The 24,718-nt window shown below is 42.3% G+C and overlaps 1 long non-coding RNA gene across 2 annotated transcripts; it reads right to left on the bottom strand.

The window, feature by feature from the left end:
• Nucleotides 1-407: 407 nt before the first annotated feature.
• On the bottom strand, nucleotides 408-23,166 carry LOC116869319. 2 transcript variants are annotated; one of them, XR_004383025.1, is made up of 3 exons: nucleotides 23,048-23,166; nucleotides 17,985-18,038; nucleotides 408-497 (listed from the first exon to the last, which is right to left on the bottom strand). It is a non-coding gene; the product is annotated as an uncharacterized LOC116869319 (long non-coding RNA). The 2 variants fall into 2 exon arrangements; XR_004383024.1 differs by lacking the exon at nucleotides 23,048-23,166 and adding an exon at nucleotides 11,397-11,586 and having other exon boundaries at nucleotides 17,985-18,004.
• Nucleotides 23,167-24,718: the final 1,552 nt, after the last annotated feature.

Below are 24,718 nucleotides of genomic sequence, written 5' to 3'. Positions count from 1 at the left end.
CAAGTGGCTCAAAACAAAAACTAACAAGCCTTTTGTGACTTAACATGGATACAGTCATACCCCTTAAAGATGGTGCAAAAGAGACAACCCTGCCAAGACTGGAACTAGTCACGTGCATGCACACGAACCAACAACCTGCGTGCCAAGTCAAACTCTCAGGATGCAAAACGAGACACACAGGAAAGCAATAGCTGTCCCTGGACTGTAAAGGATAAATAGCCCAAGGGTATCCCCAAAACCAAATTCATGAGAGTCACACTTCAAAGAATTCATTCTTACAAATGTTTTTCTCAGCAAATCTGAATTTGAAGACGAAGGGACAAGATAAAATTTTACCTTCCTTTCTCAGTTGGGCACCACAGACAGAGATCCAGGAGAGCTGATTTTAATAAGAACTCTTATCCTTCTGCCAGTTTTCCCAGTATTTCATCAGGGCAGAGTTTCAGCGATCCCATCCTCAAAATTTTCTCTCTATCCTTCTGAGTTGGCTGAGATTCCTGCAATAAAGCACAGAATAATAAGAGGAAAACAAACAGAAGCTTATTAATATATATACCTCATATATACAGGGAGATACCCTGGAAAAATTAATGATTCCCCAAGGTGGCTTAGAATTCAGGATTAATGGTACCTTGGGTGGCTTAGTTGGTTAAGCAGCTGCCTTCTGCTCAGGTCATGATCCCAGAGTCCTGGGACTGAGTCCCTGTCAGGGTCCTGGCTCAGCAGGGAGTCTGCTTCTCTGCCCCTCCTCTGGTACCAATGCATTCTCTCTCTCTCTCTCTTACTCAAATAAATAAAATCTTTTAAAAAAGAATTTAGGTTTAAATACCATCTTAATAGGGAAATGGGGGAGGATGTAGGGCTTAAAGAATAAATGATTTGGGGGGAAGTCAAATTGGCCTCTAGAAGGATAGGAGATATAATAGTGTGCAGCAAAGTTTGTCTAGGTGTGGTGTGCATTTCCAGGCTGCTCTCTTGTGATGAGAGTCAATCTTCCCTGCTTGATTAAACTCCCTGGGATGGGTTTTATGACAACTGAGTTCCTTTTGGAGGATTTAACAGAAAAGTTACATTCAGAAAAAGCTGCTCCCTGCATTTGCTGTTTTTCAAGTGCCCACAGCTTAAAATAATCAACATACCAAGGCTGCAGAATTTGGGATGGCATGTCCTGAACTCCCGCAGTCCTATTTTGGGGTGGCACCTTCTGCTACCCTTCAGCCTCTGCCTTAAGTAAAGAGAAAGTGCTCTGAGATTGGGAGAAATACATGTTTGCTCTGCCCTATGTTAAAGTGGCCGGAAACTACATTTTATAATCAGCTCCAAAGCACCACTCAGAGATACTAGATAACGCAGTCAAGCAGGACTACTGCCGCACACTCCAGCAGGGCCATAGACAGGCTCCTGGCTCTCAAGGAGGCGCTCTCTCTGAAGATCAGCACTTGAAGAAACCAAAGAGGAACTGCCTCCTGAAATTAAAACAAAACAAAACAAAACAAAAACCAAAGAGGAACTGCCTCCTGAAATTAAAAAAAGAAAAGAAAGAAAGAAAGAAATTCCTGTCTGAGTGTGCACAAGTCAACTCTTCTACACAACAACCCCAGTAGGTATCACTGTTGTAGTCATTATCACCCTTGAGAATTATTACCTCAGGGAAAAAAGGCACAGAGAGGGTAAGTAACTGTCATAGATCACACAGCTAGTAAATAGAGATGGAGCTGGGATTTAAATCCATTTAATCTAGCTCCAGACCCTATAACTTCCTATTTTGTTATGTTGCCTATTCACTACAGAAGGAAAGAAAGCAAGGTGTTGGGCTGTGAGGAAGGAACCTTGACAATTTCTCCTGGGAAAATTCAAGGCCCAAGCTGAGGAGCCTGTGAGAAATGATTGGTCCAATGTCATGGGAATCTAGAATAAAAAACACCACCACCCATCTTAATCTCACTGGAGATATCTGAAAAGGACTGTTTCATTTTGACCTTTTTTTTTTTTAAGATTTTATTATTTTTCAGTAATCTCTACACCCACTGTGGGACTTGAACGCACAACCCTGAGATCAAGAGCCACCCATTCCACCAACTGAGCCAGCCAGGCACCCCTCATTTTGACTTCTTTTTTCTTTCATCTTTATTTACTTAAGGTAGAATTAGATAGAGCCAAGAAAAGCAAATGTGAGAACAATGAGGTCCCATTTTCACCTATTAAAAATTTAAGCAGCGGTAAATAGCCATGCTGGCAATGGTGGGGAGATGGCTTGCTTCTAAATGACTGGTGACAGGATAAAGTGGTCCAGCCAGTAAAAAAAGCAGTTTATTCAGCCATGGGGGTCAAGAGCTAAAGAAGCTTTCTTTAACTTTGACCTGCTAACCTCAGTCTTCAGAAACAGCTCATGGAGTCACAAAATAAAACCCACCTAGTGCTGCGTGCAAGAGATGCATCTAAAATAATGTTCCTCGGAAATACTGAAAGTAAAAGAGTAGGAAAAAAATAGAAAACAAGAACAAATGCCATACATGCAAATACAAGCAACAAGAAAACAAAGGTTTTGCTATTAATATTAGGCATGGTTGAATTCACAGAAAATCAGAAAATAAGATACAGGAGAAAATATTATAATGATAAAGACAGACAGCAACAATGAAGATCTGTCATAAATAATAGAACATCAGAATTCATAAAACAAAAACAATAGGAAATACACAGAGAAATGGACATAAATATAGTAACAGAACATTTTAATTCACCTCTCTTAGCACATGACTGATCAATAAATAAACCATACAAAAAGTGAAGCTATAGAGGACTTGATTTGTTAAATTAGCAAGGTAGATTGAATTAAAGCTGTCAAACTCCGTATCTTGAAAACCTAGAATGTGTACTTTGTTAGGCGTGGGTGGATCATTACCAAATGACTACGCGTAAGGCCATAAAAAAAAAAATGAACTAAAAACCCCTCAATACATTCCAAAAAGTAGAGTGAATACAGATAACAGTTTCTTACCACAATGCACTAAAACTAGGAAGTAATAGCAAAGACAGAAACTGTAAACAATAGAAAAGCTAAAAATTAAACAAAAAACCGGTATCTGGATGGACTATTATTCCATGTTTTTTAAAAAAGGAAATTCTGACACATGCCACAAAGGACATTACACTAAGTGAAATAAGCCAATCACAGAAAGACTAATACTGTAGGATTCGCTTATATGAGGTGTCTAGAGTAGTCAAATTAATAGAAGATAGAAGTGGAATCATCATTTCCAGGGGAAGCGGGAAGAGTGAGGAATGGGGAGTTGTTTAATGGGCATACAGTCTCAGTTTTTGCAAGAAGAGAAAGTTTATTTTGTATATTGCACAACGATGTGGATATAAGAAACATTACTGAACTAAATGCTTGAAAATGGTTGAGATGATAAATTTTGTGTTATATGTAATTTAAGAGATTATCTTAAGTAATGCTCAGAGTGTAAACTATCTTTTGGAAAAAAGTGATCATTCCCAAGGAAACAGTGCGAAAGACAGGTCCAAGGAATGGGCATTTTCATGGTTCCTGGCTACATCTCACATAATCTTCAGGTGAGAATTCAGAGGGATAAATTTTGAGCAGTGCAAGCTCTGAGATGGACATAATGTGTTTGAAAATGTTGGTTTTCTTCCTGCATTATTTAGCCAGCTGGTGTGCCAGGTCCTGTATTAGGACCTAGAGAGACCAGAAAGGGTGGAGTTTATCTCTACCACAGAAGCAAAGGCCCAGAAATCAAAACAAAATTCTGTTAAACTCCACCAGGTAGTTCTAAGTAAAAGGAGAGCCAAGGGAGTTCAGATGGCCAAAGATTAAGTTCTTCTCTGAAGCTGAGCCCTTCCTCACCTGGGCTTCAGATTGTGGCTTCCTTATTGTGACCATAGGTAAATCATTTTACCTCTCTGCAAGCCCCTTTTCTCATCTACAAAATGAAACTGATAGTGCCACCTGGTTTTCAGAAGGAACAGATGAGATGAGTGTATGAAGAGTTTAGAGCCTGACACTGATTGAGCACACAGGAAATGCTGGTTTGCTGCGGAGGCATATATTTTATAGACAGTCCTCCAACTCAGCTACATTACTTGCTCTCTTTGAGGGTTTTGATATGCCTGGTTCTTTCCTTCCTAAAGTTCTTCCAAGATTCTGACTACACACTTCTACACCAGGTTGTCAGCTCCCTGAGAAAAGAGACGAAGTTGATACTCCCTGGTATCTTCAGGACCTACTTGGTTTAAAAAAAAAAAAAAAAAAGACTCCACAGCTTCAGGCACCTCATCAAAGTCACAGCTGCTCTGGGGTGACAACCGATGTGCCATGAACACCTGGGCCTCAACAGGCACTGCAGATGAACACATCTAGAAGGTCAGTAGCAAGTTTGTATCCTTTGGAGGCTCTCCTTCTCTCCTTGCACCTGGAAGACAGGATCCTTGATGCTTAGTAACTTAGTTTATTTGCTAACTAATTCATTCATCCACCACAGAAACATAAACAATGAACAAAAATCGTATTAGAGATCTGTGTAAAATGCAGTGGGAACTAGGAGGAGCAGCCAAGCCTCACTGGGCCTATCAAGGCAGGCTTCACAGAGAAGTGGCATGAGCTGGACTTTGAGTGATCTATAAGAAAAGGACAGCGGGGTAATGAAAGAATATACAGTTAAAGAGTAGAGCGTGGGGCCCTTGGGGTTTCTTGCAAGGCTGAGTGGCTGTTTCTCAAGAGGCCATGCCCAGTGGCAGGAACACAGCAGCCATGAAACTCTAGAGGGCTCTCTACACATCCTCTCACGGCCTCAGCCCCACTGGCTTTACATCATTGGTCAGGGCTTTCCCCTAGGGAGAACCAAGCTCTGCCAGAGTCCCTTCATGAGCAGTAATGGAGCAGAGATTAGGATCTGACAGAGTTATAGTCCTAGCTTTTCTATTCTTAAGTTTTGGGCTTTTATGGAGCTCTGGGGGCTGAGCTGACTTTTAAAAGCCCACACATGGAAAGCATGGTGGGTACAACTGGCTCACCATTAGGAAAAAATTTAAGTTTAGATTTCCAAGTCATGGCTGACATTAGAATAAATTCCAGATGGTTGAAAGATTTGAATGTAAAACATGAAATTACAAAAATAGTAAAAGAAGAAAATAGATGAATATTTATAATTTTGGAAGGGAGAGGGAGTACAGAAGACCATTCTAAGTTTAACACCAAAGGCAGATAATAAAAGATTGGTTAAAAAAATTATACATATACATATATATATGTATATATGTATTTTTCATTGCACAAGAAGAGTGGCATGAAAGTAGAAATGTTAACAAAGAATGGAAATTTCAGAGTTAATGAGTATAAGGAAAAGAGACACCCTGGACCATTCCTTGGAGTGGTTAATTGGGAAAATGCATTTGGAGTATCTGATGGGGTTGATCCCTTCCTTCTGCCACATTTGTGCTAATTAGACAGCTGCAAGAAGGATTCTCCCCAGACCAAACCAGTCAATATGGGCTCTTGGGCCAGAGACAAAGCCTTGCCCCAAACAACAACTAATGCCTAAGAGGGAAAGAAAACTGCTGTACTCGAAAGACAAGACAGGTCCTCTTCTTCCTTTTATACACCCCCACATCTCCAACCAATCAGCACATTCCACTCCTCCACTAAGTTACTACATGCAGGCTCAGTAAACAGGACAGACAAGAACAAGAATGCATAATTTAAAAATGAACAAATGTCTAGAATTACTAAACATTTGAGAAAAGTCCGAACAATAAAACAGGGTCATCAAAATCTATCATCAGAAACTCTCAACATCCAAGAAACAGAGTTAATAACCACCAAAGAACAAGACTTCAGATTAAGCTTAAATAATGTTTTCACAAGAAATGTGAAAGGATATTTCATGTATTAAAAGGAATCAATAGGTGAATTTGGAACTTTAAGAACTTGTTTTTCCAAATAAAAATTCAATGGGCTGAATCAAAAAATAGATATCAATGAAGAGTCAACAACAGAGTTAAAAGGTCAAGTGGAGAAATTCTCCTAAAATGCAGTTCAAAGAAACAGAGGTAGGAGGTATAAAAGAGAAATTAGAAGCAGTGGCAGGCTTAGCCCATTAACTAGATTTGCCAACCTCTGCTCTATGGCTCTCACTTCCCTCATTTGTAAAATGAGGGCAATAATTGTGCCAACTTCAGAGGGTTGTTGTAGGAATTAAATGGGGCAATGTGTCAAGTACTTTTCCCGTTGCCTTGTAAATAAATGCTAGTTATTATTGATTGCAGTTGTTTGGGTAGGTGCTAAGAATGAAGAAGGAGGTCACTGTGCACACAGCAGACCCAAGTCTTAAAGGACTTCATTTTATTATTTTTATTAGTCACATAATTAAAAATACCTCATGTAGAAAGGGAAACCTTCCTACACTGTTGGTGGGAATGCAAGCTGGTGCAGCCACTCTGGAAAAGAGTATGAAGGTTCCTTAAAAAGTTGAAAATAGAGCTACCCTACGACTCAGCAATTACACTACTGGGTATTTACCCTAAATATACAAATGTGGTGATGCAAAGGGGTACGTGCACCTGAATGTCCATAGCAGCAATATCCACAATAGCCAAACTATGGAAATAACCTAGATGTCCATTAACAGATGAATGGATAAAGAAGATGTGGTACACATACGCACACGCGCGCGCACACACACACACACACACACACACACAGGAATATTACGCAGCCATCAAAAAAACCCCGAAATCTTTTGCAATGACGTGGATGGAACTAGAGGGTATTATGCTAAGCAAAATATGTCAATCAGAGAAAGATAGTTACCATGTGATTTCTCTGATATGAGGAATTTGAGAGGCAGGGTGGGGGGTCATGGGGGTAGGGAAGGAAAAAATGAAACAAGATGGGATCAGGAGGGAGACAAACGATAAGAGATTCTTAATCTCATGAAACAAACAGAGGGTTGCTGGGGGATGGGGCATAAGGATAGGGTGGCTGGGCTATGGACATTGGGAGGATCTGTACTATGGTGACTGGTGTGAAATGTGTAAGCCTGATGATTCACAGACCTGTACCCCTGGGGCAAATAATACATTATATGTTAATTTTAAAAATCCAGCTTAAAAAAAAAACACCTCATACTGGCATAGGGAAAAAAGAAGTTAGGAAGCACAGAAAGTGAATCCAGAAGTTCTGTCATCCTATTTAACAGGCATTCCAGAATAAAAGAGCAGAGGGAATGGAGGGGAAAAACTAAATAAGTCATGGCCTATTTCCTAGGGGTGAAGAAAGTCATAAGCTTTCACATCGAAATGGCCCACTGAGTACCAAGAAAAATAACTCTTCCCCTCCCCTCAAAAGACGTATGCCTAGATGAATTATGATGAAATATCAGAACACCAGGTATAAAGGAAATGCCAAGCAATTCTGTTCCATTCTGTTACATTTGTGAGTGCATTTTTCCAGGAAGAAGATCCGAAACACGTATCTAGTTCTTTTTTTTTTTTTAAGATTTTATTTATTTATGTGACAGTGAGAGAGAGAGATCACAAGTAGGCAGAGAGGCAGGTAGAGAGAGAGGAGGAAGCAGGCACCCTGCCATCGAGCCCGATGTGGGGCTCGATCCCAGGAGCCTGGGACCATGACCTGAGCCGAAGGCAGAGGCTTTAACCCACTGAGCCACTCAGGCACCCCTAGATTTCTTCCTTTTTGGTTGCTCTTTTAAGAACTGGATATGTGGGGTGCCTGGGTAGCTCAGTGGGTTAAGCCTTTGCTTTCGGCTCATGGTCTCAGGATACTGGGATGGAGCCCTGCATTGGGCTCCCTGCTCAGCACGGAGCCTGCTTCCCCACCCCATCCACCCCCACCCCACCCCGCTCCCCACTCTCTCTGCCTGCCTCTCTGCCTACTTGTGATCTCTGTCTGTCGAATAAATAAAAATAAAATCTTAAAAACAAAAAAGGAAGAGATCTCTGATAATTTATCCCTCCGAATTCTCACCTGAAGATTATGTGAGATGTAGCCAGGAACCATGAAAATGCCCATTCCTTGGACCTGTCTTTCGCACTGTTTCCTTGGGAATGATCACTTTTTTCCAAAAGATAGTTTACACTCTGAGCATTACTTAAGATAATCTCTTAAATTACATATAACACAAAATTTATCATCTCAACCATTTTCAAGCATTTAGTTCAGTAATGTTTCTTATATCCACATCGTTGTGCAATATACAAAATAAACTTTCTCTTCTTGCAAAAACTGAGACTGTATGCCCATTAAACAACTCCCCATTCCTCACTCTTCCCGCTTCCCCTGGAAATGATGATTCCACTTCTATCTTCTATTAATTTGACTACTCTAGACACCTCATATAAGCGAATCCTACAGTATTAGTCTTTCTGTGATTGGCTTATTTCACTTAGTGTAATGTCCTTTGTGGCATGTGTCAGAATTTCCTTTTTTAAAAAACATGGAATAATAGTCCATCCAGATACCGGTTTTTTGTTTAATTTTTAGCTTTTCTATTGTTTACAGTTTCTGTCTTTGCTATTACTTCCTAGTTTTAGTGCATTGTGGTAAGAAACTGTTATCTGTATTCACTCTACTTTTTGGAATGTATTGAGGGGTTTTTAGTTCATTTTTTTTTTTATGGCCTTACGCGTAGTCATTTGGTAATGATCCACCCACGCCTAACAAAGTACACATTCTAGGTTTTCAAGATACGGAGTTTGACAGCTTTAATTCAATCTACCTTGCTAATTTAACAAATCAAGTCCTCTATAGCTTCACTTTTTGTATGGTTTATTTATTGATCAGTCATGTGCTAAGAGAGGTGAATTAAAATGTTCTGTTACTATATTTATGTCCATTTCTCTGTGTATTTCCTATTGTTTTTGTTTTATGAATTCTGATGTTCTATTATTTATGACAGATCTTCATTGTTGCTGTCTGTCTTTATCATTATAATATTTTCTCCTGTATCTTATTTTCTGATTTTCTGTGAATTCAACCATGCCTAATATTAATAGCAAAACCTTTGTTTTCTTGTTGCTTGTATTTGCATGTATGGCATTTGTTCTTGTTTTCTATTTTTTTCCTACTCTTTTACTTTCAGTATTTCCGAGGAACATTATTTTAGATGCATCTCTTGCACGCAGCACTAGGTGGGTTTTATTTTGTGACTCCATGAGCTGTTTCTGAAGACTGAGGTTAGCAGGTCAAAGTTAAAGAAAGCTTCTTTAGCTCTTGACCCCCATGGCTGAATAAACTGCTTTTTTTACTGGCTGGACCACTTTATCCTGTCACCAGTCATTTAGAAGCAAGCCATCTCCCCACCATTGCCAGCATGGCTATTTACCGCTGCTTAAATTTTTAATAGGTGAAAATGGGACCTCATTGTTCTCACATTTGCTTTTCTTGGCTCTATCTAATTCTACCTTAAGTAAATAAAGATGAAAGAAAAAAGAAGTCAAAATGAGGGGTGCCTGGCTGGCTCAGTTGGTGGAATGGGTGGCTCTTGATCTCAGGGTTGTGCGTTCAAGTCCCACAGTGGGTGTAGAGATTACTGAAAAATAATAAAATCTTAAAAAAAAAAAAGGTCAAAATGAAACAGTCCTTTTCAGATATCTCCAGTGAGATTAAGATGGGTGGTGGTGTTTTTTATTCTAGATTCCCATGACATTGGACCAATCATTTCTCACAGGCTCCTCAGCTTGGGCCTTGAATTTTCCCAGGAGAAATTGTCAAGGTTCCTTCCTCACAGCCCAACACCTTGCTTTCTTTCCTTCTGTAGTGAATAGGCAACATAACAAAATAGGAAGTTATAGGGTCTGGAGCTAGATTAAATGGATTTAAATCCCAGCTCCATCTCTGTTTACTAGCTGTGTGATCTATGACAGTTACTTACCCTCTCTGTGCCTTTTTTCCCTGAGGTAATAATTCTCAAGGGTGATAATGACTACAACAGTGATACCTACTGGGGTTGTTGTGTAGACGAGTTGACTTGTGCACACTCAGACAGGTTTTGTTTTTTTTTTTTTTAAAGTAATCTCTATAATCAAAGTGGGGCTCAAACTCACAACCCTGATATTAAGAGCCACACATTCCACCAACTGAGCCAGCCAGGCACCACAGGATTATTACTATTACTAGCTCCACCTCTGTGATATACTCCTTTTTCACTTCAACTATGAGGTTTTAGATGAACCTCTTTCCTTTTTAGATGACCCTGCTTCCTTTGCTGCTGCATTAGGTCGTAGACCAGGGTCCTGACACAAGCCAATCCGTCCTTTTCTGGGATCTCTGAAATTGGGGCACGAGAAAGGAAGCTTTTAGCAATTCTCAGGTTGGGGAACTCTCAGATGGGAAACCCAGGCTCCCAGCAGCCATGTTTCCAGCCTGTGGGGGAAGCCAGGTTTCGAGAATGAGGCTGACAGACTTGTGGAGAGAAGGAGACATTAGAGATGGAAAGAGCCTGGGGTTGAGGAATCCTTCATTCTGGTGGTCCCCAAATGAACCTTATATGTTTCCTACTCCCCCTAGGCTTGCCTGCATTGAACTTCTGCCATTTGCCACCAAAAAAGGGTTTAATACACTTCCTAAGGCATATTAGGACAGTACAGATTGTGAGGTCTCCCATTTGTCTGTCCACCTCTCTAAAAAGCTAAGAGCTCTTGCAAGCCTAAGACACACACACACACACACACACACACACACACACACACACACATATGGCTTGGAGTCAGCTGTGATTCCTTCCTTGCCTGTGCTGCCTGCACATGCTTCTATTTCTCCACACACGTCAGAAGACAGCTGTACCAATGTCCAGGCCTAAGGAACTGTTCTTGCTAAACAGGATGTGATTGCGGAAATGTGTGCCCTTTTCTATACACCCCTTGTCCTTTTCTACTGCCCTACTGAGTAATTCACAAATATATAATGAGCACCTGCCAAGAACCATGTCAGGCCTGGGGCCCCAGACAGGCAGCAAACAGTTCCTGATGTCAAGGATCCTGCAGCTTTTAGGGCTAACAGGCTGTCAAAAGATAGCTCTGAGAGAGACAGTAGGGTGAGTGTTAAACAGATGCTTTCGCCAAGTGCAGCAAGAGCCCAAAGGAGGCTCCATTACTGGTTGCCTGGGACAGTCGTCTGGCTGGTCTATCCGCCTCCAGCTTTTCCCCATCCCAGTCCAGCCTGTCCACTGCTTCCAGACTGTCTTTCTGAACATAGCTCAGTTGTGCGAGCCTCTGCCTCTGCCTTCTGCAGCTGAAACCCACATTCCTTAGCCTGGCAAGATCCATCATCCAGATATTCCTCAACCTACTTTCTCAGCTACATTGTCCACTGCTCCTTTTCGACAAGACTTGCCCACAAGCCTAAGCAGTCCACTCACCTTCGTCATACACATTCAGTGTCTCCCCAGCACTGTGCCTTTCCTCACTCTGTTCCTTCTATAGGTGAGCCCTGCATGTCTCAATTGTATACACCCTCCCAGGTGTGATGAGCAAATGCCTTTCTTTTCTCATGGGCCTGCTCTGATCATCTGGCTATGTGCTGTGTCAAGAAGGAGTCTGTGGATATACCTGGGATTAGGGAAAGAGTAAAAGAATCTGTTAGCAAAATCTGCTATAGGCACCACACTGAATGAGTGTGGACAGCAGGGAAGGGTGGGGATGAAGAGCACACTAGGGGTGCATTTGCAGACTTCATCCCAGGTCCAGGTCTAATGCATCTCCCTCAACCCCACAAAGATTTCCTTGCTCTTCCAAGTAAAAGTAATCTCTTTTTTCCCCCCTGAATATTTATAACCTTCTCTCTATACCTCTGTGAGAATATAGATTGCTCCTACCTTGTATGGTACACCTGTTTTGTTGTCCTGTTTGTTTTCTATATGATGAGACAGATAGTATCCTACAGAGGATGATACAGGTAGGGATTCAAAACACATTAACTGAATGCATGAAATCATGTGGAACACCAAGATGAGTGGACAATTACAGAAGAGCCTCGAGCGGCCTTTCCTGATAAGCTGACTTGATCTAGAAGCCTTGACCCAGAGCAGATTCTGAGGACAGCGTTATTGTGGCCATGTTCTCACTCCTGAACCGATTTCCTATATTGTTACTCCTGTCTGACTTGTTATTTGCTCTCTTCTTGTGAGTCTGTGACCACTAAAGTCTGAGCTCCCTGCCTCACTTTCATTCCTTTACTTAGTAAACCACTTTTTAGGCAGGGGGAGGGGCTGAGGGAGAGAGAGAGAATCTTAAGCAAACACCATGCCCAGTGTGGAGCCTGACATGGGGTCTGATCTTGCAACTCAAGAGATCATAACCTGAGCCAAAATCAAGACTCAATGAACCATTTTTGATGCCTCCTTGGTGACCAGTTCTGTGCGCATTGTTAGGGACACATGGATGATGTCATGCCTTCAGTCCGATCACTGACTTAGGGAGAGTGAGGTGGAGGTGGAGAAAGACTGAGAGCTGAGTCACTGGGTACAAGAGAGCAGTGATGTGCACTGTAAGAGAAGATCAGGAGAATGCTGAAGAAGAACAGTAGAAGGCTGCTGGAGGAATGTGGGGTGGGGTGGAGGTTGTTGACACACCCACCCATACCCACCAAATTCCTGCTTTGTCTACACTTCTCAGCACCTTATAACTGTGTTGCCTGAATGCTGCAAGCTTCTTCTCCTGTTCCAGGACCCAAATGGATGGAATCAGGAAATATTTAAACAGCCTCAGGATATCCTAATACCCCCTAACTGGCCTCACCCCACACAAACCTCAAGAGCACAGCACTAATTACCCATCTAGATCTGGGATCCTCATGCTACCCACTGAATTCCCTTGAGTATCTTTTGCTGTAGTTCACATCTGGGACTCTGGGCCCAACAATCACCCAGGCTCCTGAGTGGCACAGGGGCCCCTAGTTTTCCAGTCCTCAGGCCTGGGTGACTACTGTGGGCATCTATGATGTCCCCAAATTATTACAACAATTGACAGATTTGCTAAAGCTGCTCTGCTCTTCCATCCCCCTGGGTTTCTGGTCCCACCACAGGCACCTCCCTCCCCCTCCTACCAACTCCCCCTCTCTCCACCTACAAACATGTTTAGGCTGCAAACCCAGCTGCAGAGCTGTCTAACCCTGTTGGCAGGAGACAGGCTGGCTCCAGAGAGCTGGCTGGAGGGGAATGCAGAGGCTCACATTTCTTTAGCTCGTGCCAAACATTATTCAGACGTAGCTTTTCAAACAGACACAAATTGCTCATCCAATAAACACAGAAGGGCTAATCCCAGGACATTTATCACAGTGGGGAAAGATGAGAGAAAGGACAGTCAAAAGAGGCCTTTGAGAGCTGGCCTGGTGTGGCTGGCCCAAGGGGAGGTGGTGAGACCTCCATGCACCCCTGGGGTTTTCTCCTTAGAGGACCTGAAACCCAGCACCAGGGCTTTGGGATTTGCTTTCATCGTGACATCCAAAGCCTGCGTTGGTGCTTACACTTCCCGTGGTGAACAGAGGGAAGAAATCAACATGGGTCAGGTGCCTTTGTGGGCAGAAAGACCTTACCTCCAATTGCCAATAGTCATGTGGGATAGCTGCCTACAGGGACTTCCTGTACTTCCCCCAACATGTACATACAGAATGTCCTCAAGGCATTCTGTAGTTGTGTGCAGAGTTCTCAGATGTCCCTCCTGGCCTGAAATCTCTCATTTCTGACAGGTGTGAGAGCATGGCTGCTGAGAAAGCAGGTTGAGGGACTAAGCTGACCACAGTGGCAGGGGACTAGAGGCACGGGGATCCTCTGTCAGCACCAGAGGGCCAGCCAAACCACTGAAGTCATTTCCTGGTCCCTTTCTGCTCGATCCTTCTAAGGGGCCCCCAGGAGCATTCCCCTTAAGGAACTGTGCCCAGAAATGAGAGAAACTAGACCCTGCTCTGAGGACCAACATCAGAAGCCCAGGGAGAGGAGGACCAGGTGAAGCCTCAGTAGACAGCCTGGGTCCCCCGCTGCCCTATGTCTGGGTCTGGGAAATGCCACTGAGACTAGAAAGAGTGCCCAGGGCTGAGGGTCTCCTTAGTGGGAGGAGACAATGACTAGATCAGGCTAAGGGCATGATAAAAATTGTCAACTTTGATACAGTCAGGCACTATTCTCACTTTTCTCATAATAACACGATGAAGTAGGACTAGTATTATCGGTGCTACTTACAAGTGAGGCACTGAGAGTTTAGATAACTTCCCTACAGTCACCCAATTAGTGAATGGGAGGCTTCAGAATCTGTGCCATATGGTCTACAGGTATAAGTAGAGATGCAGTGGTTTCAGAAAGCAGTTCAGAAACTCCAGTTGTGTGGGAATCCTCAGGATGGTGGGGTTTGGAGGTCTGGAGTTACCAGACCTGGGATGATGCTTTCAAGGCACAATGTTAGAGCCGGTTTCCATTAAGGACCTGAGGGCTTTAAAATTAGGATGACTAGGGCGCCTGGGTGGCTCAGTGGGTTAAGCCTCTGCCTTCGGCTCAGGTCATGATCTCAGGTTCCTGGGATCGAGTCCCGCATCGGGCTCTCTGCTCAGCAGGGAGCCTGCTTCCCTCTCTCTCTCTCTCTCTCTGCCTGCCTCTGCCTACTTGTGATCTCTCTCTGTCAAATAAATAAATAAAATCTTTAAAAAAAAAAAATTAGGATGACTAACCATCCTAGTTTTTCCAGAACTGGGTCCTGTGATGTGGGATAGTCCTGGGCAAACAGAAGTAAGTTTACCAACCTACCTGTAACAAAAGGGCTGGGCTTGAATCATTGCTACAGACGTCAGGACATACCTGTGAGCTAAACTCCTTCTCATACCTCCCAAGCTAGAGATTCAGAGTAGCATGCTGATGAGGAAGATGGGCAGAATAACAACCAGCTACCAGCAGCTCTTCCCAGACACTTGGGAGGAACTGACTATACCATCAGGGGGCTCTACAGTAGGGACACCACAGCCCTCAGAGATTAGTGGAAATAAGGTGCTTTCTGGTGTGGCCAGTCCTGACACAATCAGGAAGGCTGAGATGAATTCTTAGGTGAGAAGTGGCAGCCAGGCAGGCAGAATGAACCTGGTGGTCTCAAAGGAAGCCAGAGGCAGGGGGCTCAGCCCACTGCCTGCAGGAAGTTTCTGGTTCTTGAGACTTCATTCCTGCAAGGGATGACCTCTCATCTACCCACCTGTCTGGTAAATCCACACCGACCTGCATTCCTACGCTTAGCAGCTCTTACCCTTCTCCCTCTCTGGCTTTGTCCCCACTTGTTATGTGAGCAAGTATGTCAGTCCCTTTGGTTGCAAAGAACTGACACTCACTAATGCAACACCTAGAGGATTTCAAAATAAGGAGACTGGGGCAAGAAGCTGAAGGAATGCAGGTAGTGCTCTCTTCATTTCTAGGTACTCTTTGAGGTCTGTTTCTTTTAACCAGTTTTCTGTGCTTTTTATGTATTGGCAGAAGGTGGAATACTGAAATAATTTTAATTCCAGCCATACCTAGGGTCTGACTGACCATTCTGAATCTCAAAACCAAAATCTCAGGAGAGACCCTCTGATTGGCCCAGCTTAGGTCAGATGCTCACCTTTGGTCCAATCAGCTGTGGCTGGTAGGGGGGTTCAAGCAGTACAAAAATGGATATGGAGGGCCAGTCCCAGGAGGGTGAAGGTTTTTGGAAAAAGAGTCACCAGGAACTGGCTACACACTTTCATTCTCTATCATATAGATTTCCTGGTACTGACAGGTAACTGTGCCTTCCCCTCCCTGAATTTATGAAATTTCTTTTGTGGGTCCCTCAATGCTGGGTTCAGTGTTATTTTCACACTAGAATATTGTAAAAATTAATCTGGGTAACTGTGGTAAACTATTCAAAATCCAGTTCTTAAGCCTGGTGACCCATCATCTCTACCTTATACAGCACCCTGTCTTTTTCTCTTCTGCTTTATGGTTTAGGATCTGGCTGCTCAAAGTGAGACCTGACAGACCAACAGCTTTGCAGTTCTTATTAGAACTGCAGAATCCCCCACCCCCTCCCACATATTTGAGTAACTTCTGCATTTTAACATCTCCCCAGGTGATTTTCATTAAAGTCTGGTAAGCACTGGAGGGGTTTCTTGTCTTATCTCTTCTAACAGACTAGAAATTCTCATGGTAGGGTCTCCATTCAGCAGACGTCCAGTATACACTTTCCATGTTCAAAGTGCCTTGCTTTGTTTTACAAGGGGTAAAAGCCCTCAAATGCAGTAATGAGGGAATGAGAGAATGAGATTGTGAGAGAAGAGGTAATGAGAGAATAGTGGTTGAAGAGGACAAATTAATTATATGGTATCTGAATTTTGCTTTGAAATAATCCTACAGGAGGTGGAGGGAAGTTGAAGGTATAGATGAAGCAAACACAGGGTGATGGAAACATTGAGGTTCATTACACTATTCTTCCTACTTTTGTGTATTTTTCCTACTTTTGAAATTTTCCATAATAAAAATGAAAAGAAAGGAATAATGGTGGAATACATTGAAAGAAATCATCTAGCTGCTCAAAATAAATTTGTTTTCTGGCCAAATGAAGTAAATCCATTCCACTTCCAAGTGGGATTGCACAATCCCTTGTCAGAGACTTTTGGAGAATGTGTGCAATAGGAAGAAATTTGGAACGTTGGTCATGTGCAAATGATTTTCTAATTTTGTAAAAGTCGGGGTGGTAGTCAGTTTCTTTCTGTCACTTTAAGCTGACTTGAGGAAAAGAAGGGAAATTTACCAATTCATGTAATTCATCAGTCCAGGGGCAATCAAATATGGCCATACTAGGGCACACAACCCTGCCTCTGTGTTGGCTTAACTTTCAGGAAGGCTCTTTCCACATGATAGCTGTAGGGGGTTAAATAGTGTATCCCCCAAATTCACATTTACCCGCAACCTCAGAATAGATCTTGTTTGGAAATAGGGTCTTTGCAGATGTAACTGGTTAAGTCAAGATGAAGTTGTACTGGATTAGAGTAGGGCCTATTTCCAGTGATTGGTGTCCCAGCAAGAAGAGGAGAGGGCACAGTGACAGAAGAGCAACATACACACAGAGAAGGCCATGTGAAGATAAAGGTAGGACGGGAGTGATGCAGCTAAAAACCAACGAATGCTGAGTTGCTGGGAGCCACCAGGAGCAAGAGGAAGCAAGGAAAGTTTCCTTCTTAGAGCTTTCAGAAGGAGCCGGGCTCTGCTGCTCTCTTGATTTTGGGATTTCTAGCTTTCAGAACTATGAGAGAATAAAGTTCTGTTGTTTTCAGCCACCAGGCATTTGGCAATTTGTTACAGAGTCCTAGAAAACTAATATAATACCTTTGGCAACTCCAGGATGGCCACCCCAGAGGAAAGGAGGAGACTTTTTCTCATTATTTCTCAATATTTCTCAATCAGAATTCCTGAGAGAAGATGGGATCTTTGCTCCTTGGCCTCCTTGGACCATGTGTCAATCCCTGAACCAATCACTGTGGCTAGAGGGAAACAGTGTTCTGATTGGCCAAATATAAGTCCACTGAGGAGCACTATCCCAAGTAATTATATGATATCTGAGTTTTGAGCTTGGCCTATCCTAACCACACAGTGGAAGAGTGGACCGCCTCTTACCACAAGGACAAATGAATTAAGAGTGGAGAAAATTAACACCAGTCCATTACAAAGAGAAAAAGTTGATTCTGCAAACTACACTTTTACTCAAGAATAGATATTTTTCTATTTGTTCATTTTTAATTTTATTGATTTTTAAAATTTTGAAACAATAAAAAATGTATAGAAAATTTACAGGCACAGTACACAGACCAATTTTTTTCCCAAAACCATTTTAAAGTAACTTGCCAGTATGATGTTCCACCACTCCCAAACACTTTACTATGTATGTCCTACCAATAGGGACATTTGCCTAAGTAACTATAATACAACAGTAAAAATCAAGTCATTGATGTTATACCTTACCTTCCATCTGGTCCTCAAATCCCAATTAAGTTTGCCACTTATCTCAATCCTGTCCTTTAAAACAAAAGAGTCACCTGTTGCATATAGTCATAATACCTTTTTACTCTCTTTCACTTGGGAGCAGCAATAAAATCTTTTCTAGTCTTCAGTGACCTTGACATACTGAAGATTACAGACCAGTTATTTTATAGAATGTACCTCTGGGCTTTTTCCAACCATAGAGAGTTATATTCTAACACCAAGAATAGATTTTTAAAGATATAAAGGAAGTATAGATTTCTCAGAATAAGTCAGGGCCAGGGCAATCAAATTTCCTTTTATGGCAGGTCCCTGAACTGACAGATCACAGAGATGTACTTGATAGTCTGTCTGTTGGCAAACTGGGTCTTCAGCAAGGCCTTTAACAATCTCTGCCATGATATTCTTGTGGATAAAATGGGAGAAATGGGTTGGATGGTAGTATAATTAAGAGGAAAAGTAACCTGCCAAACGACTGGAGTGGACCTTTGTCATCATATTTGTCCACTCAACATGCAATCCCTTATTCCAGAATAATTTTCTGAAAATAATATAATATTGGAGGGCTATAGTGTGCTGGCCCTCACCATGGAAGTAGAAAGAAGATTCTCCTTTTCACTTACTAGCAGCTAGGACTCAAGTGTGTGAATTGGGCCCAGCCACTCTCACCAAGGACTTTGAAATTTAGGGGAGGATGCTAAGAAGCAAGGGTAGTGTGGAAAGTATTCATAGTGACAGAAGCAGCGGCTTGAACAGTCTTGAAGTGGTGGTGGTGAGTATTCACTGGCAGTGGTGGCCATGGCAGAGCTATGGTGTTATTGACCGGTTTGCAGTCAAAAACCCTGCTTGGCACAATGACAGTATTTAAAAGGATCCAAGACAACTTGTAGGGTGTTTTCACTGTTCCAGGGCTCTGTCTTCAGCCCTGCCTTTTAGTTAGAATATTTTTTTAAAAAGTGTGTTAGAAGGGATCAACGGAAGTATGATATTTGGAATTATGAAGGCGTCTGATGATCCTGCTCTCTTCTATTGCGTGGACACCACTGGAATGCTGCATCCAGTCCCGGGCATGAGTCTTTGTCTTTTTTTTTTTTTAAGATTTTATTTATTTATCTGAGAGAGGGAGAACAAGCAGTGGGAAGGGGCAGAGGGAGAAAGAGAGAGAGAGAGAGAAGTAAACTCCCTGCTACGCAGGGAGTCCAATGTGGGACTGGATCCCAAGACCCAGGAGATCATGACCTGGGCTGAAGGCAGATGCTTAACCAACTGAGCCACCCAGGCGCTCCTGGACACTAGCCTTTTATGAAGGAAATAGGCAAATTGGAACCTGGTCAGAGAAGGATGATCAGGACAGGGCATAAAGCATGAAAAACAGTAGAAATGGGAGATACCACATTTCCTGCCTCTGGAGAAGGGGGACTTGGTGACATGCACGCTTGGATTTCATATTTCCTAAGGACCAGTGCCTGTTATTACCTCCTTTCTCAGTGGGAGTGTCTCTTGTGATTTTACTATCCTAGTCTTCCTATTGTATACTGGATGTATGGGGAGGGGGAGATAACTTCCAAAAAACTTGTAAGTTTAGTACAGATCCTTTTTTGGATTATTTGAGAGTAAGCTTCTGACATGATGTCACATTACCCCCAAATCTCATATGTATATTTCTAAGATAACCACAATACAACCACTAAAATCAGGAAATTAACATTGATACAATAGTATCATCTTATTTCAGGATAAGTTTCATTGGTCATCCCCAAAATATTTTACAGCAGAAAGATATACTTCAGAATCACAGTGTTGCATTTAGTTGTCATTTCTCTTTAGTCCCCTCCAGTGGGGAACAGTTCCCCAGTCTTTCCTGACTTTAATGAACGTGAAATTTGTTAAGACTTCACAATGGTTATTTCCTGGAATGTTTCAAAATCTGGATTTTTCTAATGTTTCCCATTGAAATTATAAGTATTCTGTGGAGGAGGTACTCTGAAATTATGTAAATATCTTGTTACTCATCAAATGTTCATTTCTTTATTTATATCAGCATAAACTCATGGTTTCTTATTTTGTTCAATCGGCTATAAACTGTTCCTATCAATATTTATTTTCATACTCAAATTGTTCCAGGTTTGGCCAATGGGAGCTCCTTCAAACTGATTTCTGTGTTCTTTTGACATATCCTCATTATTCTTCGAGCCCTTCTTGCTTTTTGGTAGATGATTTTCTAGGCTCAACTTGTAATATCCCTGGTCCATCCCTGAAATCAGCCTTTTTTTCCCCAAGAATATCTAGTTCCTTTTATTGAAAAATGATGTTTAGAAATCAAGATTTGGGGGCACCTGAGTGGCTCAGTGGGTTAAGCCTCTGCCTTCAGCTCAGGTCATGATCTCAGGGTCCTGGGATCGAGTCCCGCATCAGGCTGTCTGCTTGGCGGGGAGCCTGCTTCCCCTCTCTCTTTGCCTGTCTCTCTGCCTACTTGTGATCTCTCTCTCTGTCAAATAAATAAAAATCTTAAAAAAAAAAAGAAATCAAGATTTGGGTGTTAGAAATGCTCATTGCTACTGGGAAGTTTCTGCTCCCAGCACTTCTCCAATGTATTTATTCATATTTACACGTAAATTATACACAAACACCCCTATATTTATTTCATTATCTATCTATATATTGAAAACCACAAATTCATACCAACTTCTCTAATTCCAATAAAGTATCAAAGAGCTCATTTTAGTTTTGTCCTTGTCTATATTTGTAACTCCCTTCTCTGACAGTCAGAAACTGGGTGACTCTCATTAGCCATATATTTACTTCTTTTTTTTTAATTTATTTTTATTTTCAGCATAACAGTATTCATTGTTTTTGCACCACAGACCACCTTGCTTAAGAATGCTTGGATAAGCCAGGAGATCAAAGAAGAACTGAAACAATTCATTGAAACCAATGAGAATGAAGACACTTCAGTCCAAAACCTATGGGATACAGCAAAGGCGGTCCTAAGGGGGAAATACATAGCCATCCAAGCCTCCCTCAAAAAAATTGAAAAATCCAGAACACACCAGCTGTCTCTAGACCTTAAAGAACTGGAGAATCAACAACAAATCAAACCAACTCCACACATAAGAAGGGAAATAATCAAGATTAGGGCTGAGATCAATGAGGTAGAAACCAGAGATACAGTAGAACGTATCAATGAAACTAGAAGCTGGTTTTTTGAAAGAATCAATAAGATCGATAAACCATTAGCCACACTAATCCAAAAGAAAAGAGAGAAAGCCCAAATTCATAAAATTATAAATGAAAAGGGAGAGATCACAACTAACATCAAGGAAGTAGAAACAATCATCAGAAGTTATTATCAACAGCTATATGCCAATAAGCTAAGCAACCTAGATGAAATGGATGCATTCCTGGAAAACTATAAACTCCCAAAATTGAACCAGGAAGAAACTGACAACCTGAATAGACCGATATCTAGTAACGAGATTGAAGCAGTGATCAAAAAACTCCCAAAAAACAAGAGCCCAGGACCTGACGGATTCCCTGGGGAATTCTACCAAACTTTCAAAGAAGAAATAACACCTATTCTCCTGAAGCTGTTTCAAAAAATTGAAGCAGAAGGAAAACTTCCAGACTCTTTCTATAAAGCCAGCATTACCCTAATCCCCAAACCAAGCAAAGACCCTACCAAAAAGGAGAATTTCAGACCAATATCACTGATGAATATGGATGCTAAGCTTCTCAACAAGATCCTAGCAAACAGGATCCAATAGCACATTAAAAAGATTATCCACCATGACCAAGTGGGATTCATCCTTGGGCTACAAGGATGGTTCAACATTCGCAAATCAATCAATGTGATAGAACAAATTAATATGAGAAGAGAGAAGAACCACATGGTCCTCTCAATTGATGCAGAAAAAGCATTTGACAAAATCCAGCATCCGTTCCTGATTAAAACGCTTCAAAGTGTAGGGATAGAGGGAACATTCCTGAATTTCATAAAATCTATCTATGAAAGACCCACAGCAAATATCATCCTCAATGGGAAAAAGCTTGCAGCCTTCCTGTTGAGATCAGGAACGCGACAAGGATGCCCACTCTCACCACTCTTATTCAGCATAGTATTAGAAGTCCTAGCAACAGCAATCAGACAACAAAAAGAAATAAAAGGTATCCAAATTGGCAATGAAGAAGTCAAACTCTCTCTCTTCGCAGATGACATGATTCTTTATATGGAAAACCCAAAAGACTCCACCCCCAAACTACGAGAACTCATACAGCAATTCAATAACGTGGCAGGATACAAAGTCAATGTACAGAAATCAGTGGCTTTCTTATACACTAACAATGAAAATACAGAAAGGGAAATTAGAGAATCGATTCCATATATTTACTTCTGATCAGTGTCTCTGTGTTTAACAATCTCCTCATCCCACCCAGCCTCTAACACCCCATACTGGGCTGCCCTAATTCACTGAAACTCCTAATACCCTAACCCCTCATGGATCCCCTCTTCACTCTGCTTGGGCTTTGACACCCTGCACTAGTCTGCCACTCTCTCCACTCATTATTATCCCACCCTCTCTCCTCATCTGGTTGGGCTTTGACACACTATCTATGATGTTTAGGCACCTATCTTGCTCTGCACCTACCTACCCCATGGCTTTTGAACTGAATTGCTCAGGAAGAGGATGAAGGGAACTTATTTTATAGTTTAAAGGACCCTGAACCTGAAGGATTATAACTGGACTTGAGTTAGATGATGAAATTCTAGACCTAGAGCCTGAGCCTGAACCTTAATAGGCTCAGCCTTTGGGGGATCTGGAAGGAGATTAATGTATTCCACACATGTGAAGAATCTAAATAATTTGTGGCCACTGGGCAAACTACAGTGGTTTAAAAAAGAGGGCTGTAGATTCTTTACTCCTCCACTCAACAAGGAGGACACATCTACTCCCTTTGAATCTAGACTGTCCAATAAGTTGCTTTAACTAAAATACCCAAACAAGTGGTGCTGAAGGCTGGGCCTCATGGGATTTGCATCCTCTTACCTTGTCTTGAAATGTTCCTTCTTGGAATGCAGCCTTCAGTTTGTGAGGCAACCCAAGCAGCCATGTGAAAGGCCTTTATGGAGAGGTCCAAGTAGAAGAGAACCAAGGACCGTCTAAGCCGGCCTCTAGCCCACACAAAATGGCAGCCATGTGAGTGAATCCACTTGGGAACATCCAGCTGTGCCGGTGCCCAGGTGGAGCAGAACTGCCAGTCAACCTACACAATTAGGAGAAAGAAATTGTTAGTTTGAAGACACTAAGTTTTGGGGTGCTATCTTATGCGGAAGTAGATCATTGAAATAATGGTCTGCCACGTGCCTGGCACTATTCCATGTCCTTCTTATCCACTGAAGTGAAAGAGAAATGTGAACTGACAGGTGCAGAAAAGGGCGCTGTGGAACGGGGGAGAAATGACACTAACCAGTTGAAGGCAGCCTGCAGGGAAAAGCAGAAAGCTGGCTGACTCTGCGCAGATCAGCAGTGAACAGGCAAAATACAAAACCCACATTCCAGTTTTTGGCCAATCAGCACTGCAGCTTCCTCTTTCAGGTATCTCCTCTGATGGGATTAGTTTCCACCTGACAAAGTGGAAAAGTGGAAAGAGGTGGAGAAGGTTGCCTTGGGTCTGTCTCTCTGTTTCTAATACCAGTTCCTGTTAGAACAGCTGTCCTGTTTGGACAGACAATATTGTTCTGAAGGTTTCTGACCTGGACATTTCTGAAGGAAAAACTTTACAGATTGTAGGCATCTCTAGATGGGGGTAGGGATGCTGATAAGGCTGGTGGGAACCTCATTGGCTCTGCATGTTCCCAAGGAATAGAGAGCGAGTGTTTCTTTTCCTTGCTTCCTGGCCTTAGAGAGGGTCCTGGAATAAGTCTGTGACCCCTAATCTCCCCTCCATCCTGTCTCCAGGCTATTATCTGGATACATGGAAGATATATCTTCATTTCTCCCTCCTCTCAGTTTTCAGATGGGGCATTATTTAGACCCACCCTCACTCACTGGACAGGCATTTTCTTCTAGGCATAGGGTGCTGGGGTCAGCTTCACCTTGACCAATTCCATGGCGAACAATTCTTAACTTATGTGTCTAAAATAACTTAGTGGGTTGGGGTGCCTAGGTAGCTCAGTCCATTAAGCATCCAACTCTTGACTTTGGCTCAGGTCATGATCTTGGGGTTGTGAGATCGAGCCCCATGTCAGGCTCCGTGTTGGGCATGGAGACTGCTTAAGATTCTCTCTCTCGGGGCACCTGGGTGGCTCAGTGGGTTGGAGCCTCTGCCTTCGGCTCAGGTCATGATCTCAGGGTCCTGGGATCAAGCCCCGAGTCGGGCTCTCTGCTCAGCAGGGAACCTGCTTCCCTTCCTCTCTGCCTGCCTCTCTGCCTACTTGTGGTCTCTGTCTGTCAAGTGAATAAATAAATCTTAAAAAAAAAAAAAGATTCTCTCTCTCTCTCCCTCTGCTCCACTCCCCTTCCCCTCATGCACTCTCTCTAAAAATTAAAAAATTGAAAAAAATAAAGTTAAAATAACTTGGTGGGGGGTGCCTGGCTAGCTCAGTTAAGCATCTAACTCTTGATTTGGCTCAGGTTGCGATCTCTGGGTTGTGAGATTGAGCCCCATGTCACAATCTGTGCTCAGTGTGGAGCCCACTTAAAGTCTCTCTCTCCCTC

This window comes from Lontra canadensis, unplaced genomic scaffold, assembly GCF_010015895.1.
Source record: "Lontra canadensis isolate GAN:19392208 unplaced genomic scaffold, GSC_riverotter_1.0 scaffold19, whole genome shotgun sequence".
NCBI classification, from domain to species: Eukaryota; Metazoa; Chordata; class Mammalia; order Carnivora; family Mustelidae; genus Lontra; species Lontra canadensis.
This window is presented reverse-complemented; position numbering and strand designations above follow the sequence as displayed.